The sequence below is a fragment of the Haliotis asinina genome, chromosome 10, assembly GCF_037392515.1.
Source record: "Haliotis asinina isolate JCU_RB_2024 chromosome 10, JCU_Hal_asi_v2, whole genome shotgun sequence".
In the NCBI taxonomy this organism is placed as follows: domain Eukaryota; kingdom Metazoa; phylum Mollusca; class Gastropoda; order Lepetellida; family Haliotidae; genus Haliotis; species Haliotis asinina.
Genome location: NC_090289.1, coordinates 7,025,189 through 7,041,806, shown reverse-complemented (window position 1 = coordinate 7,041,806; position 16,618 = coordinate 7,025,189).

The window sequence follows — 16,618 nt, the reverse complement described above, 5'->3', positions numbered from 1 at the left end:
CAAACGTTGATTCAGTCAGACATTAAAAGCTAAACAGCAGTGAAAATTATACGATAAAATCACGAACATCTGCACATATTTCCACGCAATTATTTTTTCGCAGTGTGCATAAATATTCGAATTTACAAGTGTTCAGTTATTTTGGAATGTTACCTGCAAAACGGATACAAAAATTATCATCACCATGGGACAAAAGCACTCCATTTAATTCACACAGTTCAATCAGTCTGAGAGAGATAAGTAAGGCCCAGAATATCGTCCGAGATAACTCGTCAAGGACATGAACCACAGTAGACAATTATCTATATGTTAATCTGGAACCTGTAAGTCGCTTTGTGAAGTAGGATATTTGATAATATCTTGAACCTTTAAAGTAATGTCCTATTTTAATCTTTTCTAACATGTCTAAAATTTATAATATCAGAATATTTAATATGCATTCATACACGTTAACGAGAATGGGTTGAGACACATGAATTGAATCGGATTGTTTTGTATGCCAGAATTAATGACGTAACTATCGCGCAAATCACTGATGGACTTCACAACAGATAAACATAACATACAGTCAAATCCCGATCAGTCGAATCGCTTGGGATCAAATAATAAATTCGATTTGTCGATGTATACGAGACATAGGTATGTCTTTGAAGGTAGAAAAAAGGATGATCGCATATCAAACAATTTCTTTATTCAGCACATTATATCAAAATATATCACACCAATACACTAGATGACATAGATAATGAAAACAAATATAATATAAATATGAACAGAGTACGTGCACAATGAAATACGAAATACATGTGCCTATTAAAATCCGTGAACAAATTCCACTGGCAAGCGACAGATATACATGTCGCCATCTTGAATCTTGTTGAAACAATAGCGAACATACATCAGGCTGAATTACCTTATGTATTATCTTTACACTTTGCTTATATTCAGTGCACTCCGATCTATTACATTAACTAGTCTATATCATGATTCTGTGGCCATCCTTCTCATGCAATCTTACGTACGCTTGATGTTTAGTTCATGATAAAGCAAATTCTCATATAAGAAGGGTCGTAATCGTTTTAATATTACATCATGAGCTTGGATTGTTATGGTTCTCTCAGTCCTATATGTGCTTGTCATATATGGAATAATGTCATTTTACCATGTGCTTTATGTGGTTGTGCTGTCTGACTAACATAAACGGAATTGGATATGTTGGAGTCAACGCAGAGGTACATCCGTAGAAAGGTACAAGGTCTGCCTAAACACCTTGTTTCTCCTGCAGTTCTAGATACCCTGGATCTACTGACTACTGACTGACTAAGGGTACATAGGAAACTCCTGTTTGCTGAATCTGTCGTCTAGATCATACCTATATACTGTTAAGCAGTTATTTCTACACGGTCTGTTTGAAAACAGATGTATTTACATCATTGATACATCCTCCTCAACTATACTGTACATTGCTAAGCTGGTAAGCACATATGGCTTGTTTGATACTGTTGACACTAATATCACAACAGGTGTCATGCTCTAAAGCAAAATGGAACGATATTGTTAAATCCAGAATCTGTTATTCTTACGAGAGTTTGTTGTGTCATCAAATAGCAGAGAGAGAAGATCTCTCTAGATATTGTCTTATCAGAGAGTCTTGTAAACTACGGGAACCAGCTCTGATTAATAAGCATAACTTTCACAAAAAGACTTAATCCAATCTTTATATCTCTGAGGGAAATAAAGATGAACTGTCTATCTATATATCTATCTCACGCAAAACACTGATGATCTCCACAATACATAATCATATAATAAATATAATTGGAGCTAACCTTAAATTACTTCATTTATAATCTTCACAATTAACAATTCACGGAGCTGTAAGTGTAACACTCAGCACTGTTTTGCCTTTCTATGAGATGCATTGTCATATGCATGTATGTAAGAAACAACATTAAAAACTCATTTTCCGAAAGTTACAAGTTTGTTTAGATCAGTGTGTTAACTCTGGCTTTACAAAATGGCGCAGAAAGTAAATAGACACAAGAAAGTGAAGTTTCCAATACGACCATTGATTGGAGGTCGAGCTCAGGGAAAGGTAAGCGAAGCCCCTACTTTTGAAAGTGGAAAATTATCGCTGCCGACACAGTACATATTTACACAACAATTGATCGACAGACACCATAGGCTTAGATTTGAATTGTTGCCATGGTAATAATAAAAACGGCACTAGTATTAAGACCAATACCTACAAGTAGACGTGACGAATAGCACCTTGGCCATCTTCTTTGGCACTGTACACAGAAGACTTGTAACACGTCTTTTGATGGAAATCAATCGTCCTCGTTTGTTGAAATATAACGTCACATAATGATTATATGGTCGGTATATTGGCAACCCATATAGGCGTTTACGTTTTTCGCCGTGAGATGCCTTTGCAGAAGCCTTGCGGTTGTCAAATTATAAGATGCCAAAGAAAGACCACCCGGTGGATATGGGAATGTTGAATCTTTTTGTAACAATAACTTGGATTGTTTTTAAAGGTGAGATTTAACTTCTGGTTCTTTGTCGTGTTTTCAGTGTGACATATGTAATTTGCAGGAGGTGTAGAGATTTGCTTGTTTAATGTATCGATGTGTGAACGCAACTCTCTTTAGTGTAATAAATGAATGAATGAATGAATGAATGAATGAATGAATGTGCATGTCGATGTGTACAGAGTAATAAAGGCAATTGTAAAAAGGATATAGTAGCGAGTCCTCGCATTGGTAATGTTCAAGGTACAAAGACGTATTTTGGTGTTACCTGTTATAGGAAATTTCACTATGTGCATCAGCTGCATCTGATTCAGCAGTTGTCAGTCCATTTGTTGTCAACTATTTGGTTTTGTGTTGCTGTGTTAATTTATCGGGGTTCTGGCGATTGGTCTACCCATGTTTGTCGTGAAAGGCGATAAACGGAACAAGATGGTCAGGCAAGGTGATGTGGTTCATGCGTGTCGTCTCGTCCCAAATATGTAAATCAATGTTGTCAATGACTGTTTTGCCTGGTCAAGAATCCTTTGTTCACAGCATCCACTATGTCCCGAGACTGGGTTCGACTGGGCGTGAAACAGCAATAACAAATATATGAATGTACAAATGAAAATCAATGATTAGGTGTGATAGGCATAAGGGTGTATTTCGGGGAAAGACAGGCTGACTTCAGGAACATGTACACTGATTTAGAACGGACTATTTCATGATGAAGCTATTACATTCCCCTTCGCCAAAAGCCGAAGATGTTAATATAGGTATACTGCTGACATGGGCAACAATCAACGACTGCGATGTACCTTGACATATAGTGAGATAATTAAATATTGTCACCTCCCAATCCTCCACCGTCGACAAACGTACGGTGGTAACCTACTTTATCAAGAATCCAAACAGGCAACCACTTAAAGCTCACATGCAACGTAAAACACAACTTTGCAAATTCTGATACCTTTAGGTATGCACTTACCGAAAAAAACATGAAAAGTACCAATTCAGTCTATAAAGTTGAAAAAAACGCGATGAAAAAAAAGCCCGCGAAATCGGAGTTCAAACGATTCACTAAATTCCCCCAGAAAACTGGTTTCAGCAACTGTGCTGCGCTGCGCCCATAACTCATGCGCAGTGAATAGGTTCGCGGAGCTTGAAACAGTATGCATACTCGGAGTATGAGGTCGTGAACAGTAGTCTAATCTTGGTTGTGTACACAAACAAGTAAATAATCTACTCGTTACATAAAAACGTGGTGATTGTAGTAAGCAGCCTCTGTCACAGAGAAAGCTCAATGTCTGGTTTATTGACACCTACATGTCTGCCTGCCTGTCTGCTAAAGAAAATATACCATAGACGTATTCAATCACATGAAATTTGAACTTAACACCTATACTTGGGTTGCAAACAAACTACAGCCATTTTTTCGGATGACTGGATTTGACAGAAACTGGTGCAACTCTTGTCAGTTTCAAGTCCTGCTTTGTACTTGGACGAATGACGCTTTCCAGTTACGCAGTAGTTCACCATCTCTGCTGAGATGACTTTTGATTTGATCGAACTCAAATTCAGAGAACGTGTATTTACAAAATCCAACATCTCTATATACATTCACTAGGGATAACAACTTCCTCTAGTGTAAATGGTTTTGTTTGACAACGGTATATGAATCCATACTGAAACGATGCATCAAGTACAATAAAAGTTGTCATCCGTAAAGAATCTTACTTTCTTGTGTCTAGCCATACTTATAAAAGGCCCATCAAACAGATCATCTTTCTTCAGCCTTCAGCAAATGAACCAGCCAATCGGAAGTCGTCGTTACCCTTGAGTGCACAGCCACCGGCTATGACTGGGTTCGGTCTTCCGAGGGAAGTAAACCCAAGTACAAAATATAATAACTGCACTTTTGAATCGCGATTGTACGCATATAATTTTCTTTATTTGTTTTTTAACAAGCAGCAATGTATATTAGATGCCACGAATAAGTGATAATTGTGTTTTAATTATGTTTGATGTTTTGGTTGCATGTGATCTCTAAGAATGTTGTCATTCATAAGTTCTGAACATAACTTTTTTTAATACACAAAGAGTGTTTATCCTCGTATCTTACAGAGATCTGAAATCTTTTGTGAATGCGGTCGGACAGGTATTCTTAATTGCAGTCGTTGGTGTATGTACATGGGGGGATTTTTCACGTCATTTAAGAATACCACTGCAATGTATTGTTGCAATATCGATCTTTCCCGTCCTTTCCTCTTGTTCTCACTCTAGAAACTTTGGAATTTACATGTTCTTGTCTGTATTGTTGTTTTTAAATAAATTATCAATCCTCAAGTATCAATATAAAAACGCCTTACTGATTTCAATCTCACACTTCTAAGAATATCCTGTTGGGTGTTACCACGGGTAGTAGATGCATTATCTGGCGACTGTATACAGGAATATAATTAGTTAATGTAATTTATGTCTAATTTATTTGTTTTGCACCAATATCCAGTTCAGCAGTTGCTCAAACGGCACATTGCCCTTTCAATTTTAACCCCCGGTGACTGTACACCTAGGGCAGCTATTTATGTGCACCTAGCTAATGTGGTTTTCCCATCATTACGCGGTACTCATTCACAGCTGGTTGGACTGGGACACATAGTGCTTTGGCCATGTTGACTTCACGTTACTATACCCGCAACTAGGTGTGTTCATGTGGCCACCGTCTGGTCCTTTATCATCGGGTTCGACTGGTGTTTTTTTTCGCACAGGGCTGTGTACTATACACAGGGTGTTGTGACGACGCTGACCATGCGCAAAGTTGAATCCAAGACTTTTACACCGGCGGGCCCGATCTCGACACCTCAAGCTGACTGGATCATTAGTTCGCACACCATATACCCCGTACTCCCGCATGAGACATGTGCCGACATACTGCCATGAATCAGCAGTATAAAGTATCCATGAAGTTTGCAATAGATATCTGTACCTTACGTCCTCACACGTGAAGCTTCATGTTAAAACTGATCTTCAGCAACCATGCTTGTCGTAAGAGGCGGCTAGAGGGATCAGGTGGTTAGACTCGCTGAGCTGATCTCACATGCCATCGTATCCCAATTGCGTAGATCGATGGTCAAGTTGTTGCTCACTGGATCTTCTTGTCCAGGCTCGATTATTTAGAGACTGCCGCCATACAACTGAGTGCACTCACGTCACCTTGCATGACAGTTAAAACAGATCATAATGATGATCTGAGTAAACGCTACAAAACCCTGTCGATAGCCAGAAGAAATCTGAACTTACTCGAGATAAGCGTCTGACCTTTTAAAGTGACATTGCTGGCTATTTATCTTAAATATGCCGCGTTTTGCAACGTGTAATATTTCGTGCAGTTCGAACAACAGCTATTTGGCTTTTTCGACCATCTTACTCGCGTTTTCTCTGGTTCGAATCCAGAAATCCATTTACCAGATTAGAAATCACAAGACTTATCGTTAGTGTATAATCGGACGACTATTCTAGGGATTTTGGATCTCTATAATTTCGTACTAACCAATGGCAAGTTCATATAATCCATAGATAGCAGCTGAATTACAACAAATCCCCGGATAAGCAGGCTTATTCGTTGGAATATCTGTTGTAGACAGTCCCTTTTATCACTTAAGAAATGAGAAAAATGACCGGGGTACGGGTATCCGGGATGGCAAGTATGATATATACCTTATTACCGTGCTTGCCATTGCTCGTATTTTAGGGATCTCAAGTCAAGAAGGAGTTGTTGTAGAGCTGCTATCACATGTAACATGCTCCAGTGAGTCAGTGGAGACGGTGAACCAGGCGTGTCTGGATGTGTACAGTATCCCAATACAAATACCCTACCCTCTCACTCTTGCTGAAGCTACACCAGAAGATGCGCTGTTGATCATCGATAACTTCATAGTAGATTACAGTGACACTTTGTGCAGGTATGGCATTTCGTTAGTAAACCGTTACACGTGTGCGTGTCATGTTTAGGCAAGTATGCATAAACCCATTTCTATATGTGTAAAGTGCAATGTTTTCATTGTTTAAATTAGTTGAATTGTGATTTAGTACTAACATTTCATAGCTTTGTGTTTGGGCGAGGGTGTCAGGCGCTTAGCAAGCTGATTGTTTAGTGGAAACCCAATAAGTTGGAAAGCTTCATATTTTCATAGTATTGAGGGCTTGCCCAACCCTTTGACCACCAATTATGTGTAGGCCTGGGCCTTTGTGATAAACGGAGCTACGACATGTATAGACTTTGGTGTAATAGAACTGGATTCTGTGTTTCAAACAGTAATCAGGAAAATTACACGAAAGCCGTGGCCTGTCTCTACTATGTCAACAAGAAATGCAACAATGTGTCTGGTGAAGCCAACAGTATATATCCAACGGAGAACAGCTCTCAGCAACAAATGGCACAATCATGTGACGCCATCGCAAGTGAGTAGGCATCAGTAGCATGACGATTACACTGCATTAGAGTACACCCCCGTTCCACGCACGCTTCACGATTCCTTAAGGTCATGCAACCCACTATATATTCAACTGAAATGCTTATCATGGTACAGTGTTTCATCGTATATGTCCATCCAGTCCATGTCGATAATCTGTTGGCTCTTGAGCTCTTGGGTTGATGATAAAAAGCTATAAAGAAGGTGGAAAACACCCGTTTTTTCATATTCCTTTCAAATTGCCATAGTTATTGTCACTCTTGTAGTATAAACTAATCTGGAATGATAGGGTAAATGAAGTGATATGAAAGAATCGCTTCTTTTAAATGCCTTTTCGATAAGTATCGTATGCCTTACGCGAGTCAGCTGATGAAACATTGACTTGCATTTTTCTCCATGTAAATGAATATTAACATTATATGCCTTCTAAACAGATGAGGTGGGTTTAAAGTATTCCAATGTCCACATGCTAAGTAGAACTGTTCATATTTCTAGGTCCGCCTCTAAAATGGTCATATCAGAGTACTGGTCATTATTTCAAATGACCACCGTATAAAGTGTGGTATTTTAAACTATCTGTGTACATCTTGTCCTCTGAACTGGTCTCCTTTATCTGTTCCCCTCCTTTTCTCGGATACTCTGTTAGTTAAAATTGTCATAGCCCACAAAACTTTATATACGTCACCTTAGAACCACTCAACTGATGTTCCACCTCGATCATCTTCGTAGTCTATCCACATCTTAATCTCAAATGTTACCTTAGTCTATTAACGTCCACCTTTCAGTTCGTCTTTTGTCTGTCGACATCTTAACCTCAACCCGCACTCTCAGTCTATTCTTCATATCAGATGGTCCTCTTACTTGATTATCTCGTCTCGTCCGTATGATCAACATAAGTTAATTTATCCAGTGGCCCCGTGGACTTCCTATGTCCCGACCTGTTCCACCCCTGAGTCAATATACGGGCGCAGCAACTCGCTCTTTCTGCGTTCGGTCGGCCTCTAAACTGATCCCTTTCTCGGTTTACACTTTCCTATTTGTCCTCACAGTCGATATTCATAACGGGCCTCTGCCGTCTGAAACCGATGTTTCAGGTATCTTTGGTGGAGACAATCACGCGGCAGAGGTCACAACTACCTGTAAACTGGGCAGCGAGAGCTCAGCGATCGCTCAGTTCAGCCAGCAATGTATGGACCTCAACAATGTGCAGTTGCAGCTCACTGACGCCGGCTCAGCTGATATCGGCATGAACTACGTGAACTTACTGATACAGAAGAACTTTCAAACGATGTGCAGGTTTGTGTAGCATTACTCTCGTAGATCACCAGCCTATTTTCCACTGATAATACGTTTAACATGGCAAACTGTATTTGGCGCTTGAATGATTTCTTTCAGAGAATGAGGACTTGGATTTCAAAATGTAAAACAAAATGTTTTCTGTTAGAAAAAAGTATACTCAAAATACCGCATAGGCACCCCTGTGATACATCTGATGTACAACCGATTGTGGTCAAGAGGAAGGTCCATAGATTGGACCTTGGCCTCGTCTTGCCAAATGACGTTAAAATTGTATATATTGTTACCGGTGCTTCACGCTTCAACGCCCGTCACAACATCATGCCATCAATACAGCCGCTTCTATTCGACCCAAAATCGTCTCAGAAGTGGAAGACCAAGAGTCACTACTACTGCTCCGGATCGGTTAATCCGGGTGTTTCACCTACGGCATCGATTTACTACAGCAACAGACACTGCGGGACAGGTGCCTATTCTACGAAGAATTTCCAACCAAACCTTCATAAACGTCTAAGTGGGAATTCGAGCACTTCATCCAAAGCTTGTACTTGTCCTGGCATGTCTAGACCGTTAACGACACGTCCAGTTGGGGTGCACAGGCGATGATTTGGTTTGGATCAGCGATGAACAGCGATTCGTCCGTCAACGACGGAAAGAGACAAGTGTCTAGCGACGTCGACACGAACATTCAACGTTCGATCCCACAACCCACACCCCACACCCCACACCCCACACAGTGCCTGTCTCGCCAATGCAAACGCCAGTGTCCTTCCCTGGCCTTCTGAAGCTGTACGACGCGTCTGTAAACGTCACCATCGTCCTCAGTCACTTGCAGAACTCGTTGCAGGGGGTGGGGTAGGGGAGTAACTTAATTCAGACGACGTATGCAGTCCCCTACAAGCAGTGACGGCTGAACTGATGCTAACAATGACAATAGTAAATATGTTAATCTGTGTGTCGAATTTCCGCACAGTTGGCCATTACTCTGTTATGCGAGAGTATCACATAGGTGTATGAATTTACGTTGAAGCCGAAACAGTTAGGATGCACATTTAAAGTCCATCAATGCCAACTCAAGAACGGCAATACAATGACTTAATTAGTGTCTTCCAAAAGCACTGAAGACGACGTAATACTACACCAACGTGAAAACTTGATTTTCCTATCAGTTTGATGATACCACAAAATGAACCTGTGCCTGTTTAGTGCAGCGACATGTTGTCTGACAGAGTTTTGCATGGTCAGTATCACTGTCTTTCCCCAGTTCTATAGATGCTACTCTGAAAGCCACAACCTGCCTGTATGCCGTCAGCTACAAGTGCCAGTTTGGTGCATCCTTCATAAAGACTGTACCAAGGCAGGATACTATCCGTCTAGGGCTCACAGCTGCTTGTTCTACTGTTGAAAGTAAGTATTATCCTGAATTCCTTATTCCTTCAGCCACAGGCAATACAATTTTGGTTTGTAAGTCACGACAATTTATCCAGTTTCGGCCAGAGAAGCCAGTCTAAAACAAGCCATGAGGCCAGGATATACATATCAATCTCAGGACTTGACCATCTATTCTCCATTTAGTAAACCCTTACGTCAGGCATGAGGAACATACAGGCTTATTCTGACCGAGGAATATCAAAATCAAAAAATGCATTGATGCTGGACATGTCGTTCAGTTCATATATATTTTAGCTGCATTTGAAATGGGAGTTTCTGGACTTTTTTCCCTTGTTTTGGGACACATGGATGCGGGAATGTTTCGTGAAAACCAGACCTGTATATTAAAACCTATATGTTGAAACATGGCAGTTCCATCGTTTGTGGTTATTTGTTTAATTTGCAGTGTTTAAAATCAATTTATATGAACAGAAGTACAAATATCCGAATCCGATGAGAACAAAGGAACCACTTCGTTAATGCATCACCCAGGTTACTCAAAAGACACAACTGGTATCATGGTATCATTTCTATTGATCAGCTGAACAAGAGATGCATTCTGTTCCAATAGTTTCTCACTATATGCCAATATTTGCAATAAAAATCATGATATCCAAATAAATAATTACCTTTAGCAAATGAAGGCGTGTAATTGAACAATGATCAACATGTATGTGAACTTATTCGTCGCTTTCAAGATTATTGCACAAAGTCTTACATATACAAATGCTGCATATCAATTTGAAAACAGGAGTTATTACATTATAATCTGTGACAGTTATTGATTTACATGTAAATATTTCGCGGATGTAACAGGACGTTGAACGTCAGATCACCATTGATTTTGTAAGATGACCAAAGCCCGCCACTCTCCGGCATGTCATTTAACCTAAAAAATACTCATTATTGTCTCGAGAAATCCCAAAAACTGCAATACAAACACAGTGTCAAGATTGGCCATTTTCACTGTTGGTGCACTAATCTAAAAACGTTTCTTATCTTAACTATCGGCTTCCCATCAGTGCTTGTTTATACTAGCTTTCGTTAACTCATTCCACTTGTTACTTTGTTATTGTTTTACCTGTACATATAAATACACCTCTGTATCCCTTTCTCAAACAATTGTTTTGTTGTGTCATCAACAGTGGTGACGTCATTCAAATCATATTGTGACGTAAAGTTAGAATGACGTCACAAATGAGCAACTCCAGATGCTACCATGGGAACCAGCTGAAACGGCCAGCTGATGACACTTTACTGCTCTACTCATACTCGATGTAAACGAGTGCAGACAGTAAAACCCCTATGGTTTACTTTTTTGTTTACAATGTCGATAAACATCATGTGTTGGCCAATTTCCGGGAGTTATTGAGTATTTGAAGCACGGGAATATTTCATTTGCCAACACATGATGTTTATCTCCTAATTATACACGTCATGTCACCTCAGCACAGTAATTTGATACCTGTAGTAACATGTACGTGGACGTTGTGAATAAAACTTCGAAGTGGTCAATTGTATAAACCATGATTTTGGTCCTCTGTCCGAGTTTTTCACATGCACTAAGGGTATAAAAGTTGGTGTGCAGACAGGTTACACATGAAGTATGAAAAAAATCACCACGGATATGCTATGGCTGTCAGCAGTTGAACTCGTGGGGGCCTTAAATTGAAGACCGGCATTTGAGGACGTTACACCTGAGAAACCGTTTCCTGGCAGTAACGTCATCTGCGGCGAATTCCCTTCATCACCGCATCAGTCGATACACGGTAGCTAGACGTCTTCAGACAGCAGGTATCAGAGCCTACAGACCTTCCATAAGAAAGGTGTTGACCCCTGAGCACAGACGTCAGAGATTGCGATCGGCCCGAGTTGCCCGTCGTTGGAGGCGACGAGAGGAACAACGTACCCGCCACGTTCTCCATACATGCACACGAACGTGTACATGTGGGATGCTCTAGAAACGCCCCACCCACCACAAAATAGACAACAACTTGCACAGTTGCCAGAACGAAAGGCGTCGAGTGACCTTATCCGACGTCCGACGTCCGACGTCCGACGTCCGACGTTCGACGTCCGACGCCTTCGGCCAGAAGGAGGCTGCGTGCCTGTATTGATGCGAGGGGTGAACATACAGGGTACTAAAGTGAATCGTACGTGGTATGGAGCATTAATGTTAATGTATGTAACTCAGTACGTACTTATCCTGTTTTTCAGGACCCAAAGTGAACTTTCGCATGACTGACGCTGGGTGTTTCTGTAGTATGAGTGAGATTTTCAACTCAGGTTGAGTAAAGATGTTGTTACCAACACTGTGTTGTGTTTGTGAGGCTGGGTACCATGGGCCAGTGAGCATGGCCTATTGAAAACCTTGTCTACACTCTCTTATGCCGGTCAGTTTATTATTTTTGTGTGAAAGACATTTCGCTTTTGCGATTTTAACCTTGTCTTACGTTTAATCCTATTCATGTCTTTTTCAGAGTCGTAGAATGTCATTAACGATTCACATGTTAGTTCTTCTGCAGGCTTTGAGACAGTTATTCCAGAAGTAAAGGCTCTCACCACAAACCTGCTGTGTTCAGATCAAACTGCCGTGGTTGCAGTTCAACAGCAATGCTTGAGTATCTACAGTCTCCCGCTCAATGTTGAAGATCCTCCGAGTCTGGCCACAGGGGATGACAATGCGGTCATAGCTGTCAACACTCTTCTGATACAAAACAGCGGTTTAGCATGTCAGTGAGTATGCGGTGTCTGGTTGGTAGGTTGTTTGGTCTTTAACGTTTCAATATTGCATCCATATCATGACTGTACCTGATCAAGACTGGAGCTGAAAATCTAGTGACTGAGATCATATGTTACTGAGCCTTAACACCCGATTCCATGAGTTTCACAATCCAACGGTTACCCGGAGTTAGTTTACTGTGTTCGTGGGGACTGCATCGGAAGTGATGTATACTTCGGCAATAATATGGGCAAGGGTCTAAATTATTTAAGCTCTCTTAGCTCTAAAGTAGGCGTAAGTGTCATACATAAGCATAGACTTACGACGGCCATACCGCTAAGCCGGATTCGAAACTCTAGAACCAGGACCCGTTACGACTGTCGTAAGTCAAGCCTACAGTGTAGATCGTACGGCAGTCGTAGCGATATGATAGTTTTTTTAAACAGGGCCCAGGTAACGTTTTTAATTACACAGACTGACTGAATCTTCCCAGATACCATAAACCTTTGCTGGAAGTAGTATTTGTTTGACCTTGCAATGATCAAGTATAGTGATTAGTACAGTAAACAGCGATTCACACCTTTTGGCTACGATGACACTGTTTACCAACTCATCGATTCTACAATCCAGCTCAACGATCCATGTGCTCAAACGTTGCAGGAGACGTTTCCCAGAACCTTCAAGATGTCGAGTAATAGCAAAGTGTTTGTCTTCTCATGTTGTTTCGTGCCGTGAATGTAGTACTATTAGCACTGAATGTAAACGGTATAATAAACTATAGGAACTGATTCATTGGAATCGCTTTCTGCAAGTTGGTTTTGGCCTATGCGACCTTTTAATGAAAGAAGCGGTTCTGAAGCCATGTCCTGTCCTCGTAAAGAAGCAGCATTACGACGATGAAATGACATCAACCTTGTCCTATATTAAGAAAATCACGGTATCAAATGTTTTCTTTTCCTTCACAAGAAATTTGGAGGCTTACGTCAACGTTGTTCGCTGTCTCCAGTACATCATATACAGCTGCGATGGTAACAAGAGTATACCCATTGAGACATACAGTACAGACATACAGCAGATAAATGTAACGTGCTCCTTTTTATCACGTAAGTTTTAGAAATTATGTTTTAGTTATACGATGTTATGACTCTTCAACGAAACTCAAGCGGGAACGAGTAACCTTGCTCATTTAAAGTGCTGTAAATGCCGTGTTATTAAAAACAACATTTTTTTCGGATCAACCTTTTGTCGAAACAAACTGATTGGTAAAATCGATACCTGCAGTAGCTGGGGGTACAGCGACAGATATCAATATAGGGTGTGATCATCATTTGCCTCGACAAAGGCATTTCATCATTGGTCTAAATGTCGACCAGTGATTGGTTCTTGTCCTGTTGTAGACGTTGTTGTCATGTCAGACGTTAGTGAGAAGCTATAGCAGCACAGCAATGCCTCAAAACGTCTATAGACGTGCAACATGTGACGCAGTGTATATTTGGGGTTATACTTTCTGAGTAAAGTTCAGATTCTAGTACCTATTGATATGACACCAGAGCCATATAATATATAATCACCATCACACAAAGCGAGCCTCCGATTCCACTCAGTCCCAGAGGCTTCCACAAAAATGTAAACATCTGATAACTGAGAATCGGCACAGCTCCCACAGCTGAAAACTATGAATGCACAACTTAATAGGTAAGACGGTCGTAATTGTAAGAAATTCCCGTTTGATAGTGAGATTACATGTTGATATATTACATAGTGCAAATACGACAATGAGCCGATACGGCCTTGGCATTGTAAATCTGAAGCACATACACTGTGCTGATTTTGTTGCAGAGAGTCCGGCTGCCTGTCTATATTCTTTATTGAAGCCACTTAGTGAATGTACACAACAGGTTGCGCAAGATCCTGGTAGCAATGGAACAGACAATTGTTTGTAAGTTTATAGACCGACTGTCATTCGGTTACAATAAGCATTACAACGGCAAATACTGCTAAGGACGTTTCCTTTGATGCACGCAGACAGTATGCGCCATAAGGCAACGGATTCCTGGTGCATTCTTGGTCTGTGGTGCACCCTATCACCATATAACATTAAGCAACCCGTTCCTGACCTGTGGTGCACCCTATCACCATATCACAGAATTTCTGGTCAGAGTTGCACAGTATCACCATATGGCATAAGACAACGCATTCTTGATGCATTCCTGACCTGTGATGCCCCCTATCACCAAATGACATCAGGCAAATGTGAATGTATTCCAGGTGCATTATTGGTCTGTGGTGCTTCCTTTCACCATATCACATAGGGCAACGCATTCCTGATGCATTCCTGACCACAATCACAATAGGGGCTGGGCAGTTGGAGGGGGAACAGAAACACCAGATTGAACTTTGAACTTAAATGCAGTCTTAATCTGTTCCATTGAAACTAAAGTCATTCAACCCTAGGATCCAGGCCAGGATAGATGTTTGTTCATATCCACTTCTGCGAATTTGTGGTGATGCTGCAGTTCGTCTCTACGAAGATCAAACAAGGAAAGACTCTGGCTGCAAAAATGAACCAGGTATCTTGTTACATACGTTATATGTATGTCATAATGCAAGGCTTGGGGAGGTAAATCTATGTGTACGATATCATATGCGAATGTGCTACATATCATAAACATGTTCATCAGTTGGTATTACAGGTAACCACAGTCTATTTATTTCACGATAGTGCGTATTTTCCTGATTATCTCTAGAGTGGATGTCACTGATCAATTCATCAGATACATATTTATGAACCCGGTTTGTTTTTTCATTCCTGCAATATCGTTATGTCGCAATACAAGGTGTAAGGATATGCGTGCATTTCGTCGTCCTGTTTTTGTCTGAACTTTAAAGTTTAAGTTAAATACGGATTTCAATGAATACGCCTTGTAATCTACGACTTCAGATACAACGGTTGAACTTTCAAACGGGCACAGCCACCGCGTGGACTGTTCTACGACTAAAGGAATACAGGACGGGACTCTTGACTGCTTGTTATACCATGGTATTTACGCTGAAGTGCCCCAGCTGTCCTCACCGGAAGAGACAATTGACTATATACTTAAAAGTTTTACAGTGTCCCGACATAGAGACATGTGCAGGTGATAGTCACATTATCGGGATGAACTTCGAAAATATCCATTCATATCGACTACAGAGAACATATCTAGCACTCTTTTTATGTCAGAAGTTAATATCATTTTCATAATTATTGCCATAAGAGGGTTTGAACGGGTAAATTGTAGTAGGTCTGGCATGGTTTGAGATACTCATGGCTTCAGTCATTTCTGGTTTTGTTTCTACTGAATATTTTACTGATTTCTCGTTACTATGTGTTCATACGTGTAAGTATGTGTAAGTGTTCTTGCGTGTGTGATGAGGGAATTGCATTCTGAGAAGGGTTCCTCAGAGTAAACAATATATCTGTTAAAATACCATGATACATATTAAGAATACGTGCCGTAATCTTAAAGCTGTTCATGTTTCTTCCCAGTAACATATCGGTCTTTCAAAACGCTGTCACGTGTGCTCTCACTGTCCTGACCCGGTGCAGTCCGTCCAAGCGACATCTGTTTGCTGACCCGAATTCCGCCACTCATGGAATGACCACATTTTGTGAAGACAAGGATTTTGACAGTGGGCGTTTGCTGTTTTCACATGGCTATTTATATATGTTTCTGGACATATTCGAGATACTGGCGATGCTAGGCATATCACTATTCTCTATTTTATATCTCTATTTTATAATGTCTATACAATTCTTTCAAAATGTTCATCGGGCTCTGTGAACATCTTATCTCTAGAACTTTCACCACTGAGGAAGATGAACCTTTCCCTCACACCTCTTCCCAGAAAAACACAGTCTTAATTTTGATGCAGAAGAGAATTGAACGCATGAATGCATTCCACAGCAGCTGTATCCCTTAAATGGTTGGGAGGGCTTGGAGGGGGAGGGGGGGCTGGGTATGATACAAATGATAGGTGGGCTACATGTTTACATGTGTAACGTTATATCGTGTAAGTGGTAGTCCATTTACAGTGGGGTGTGTGTATGCTAAAGAATTCCTTCGTATATGATCTTTAGGGGGGACGTTTAGTAGACGTACGGAACATACTTGAAATGGTATTGATTTTGAGCTCGATAGAGA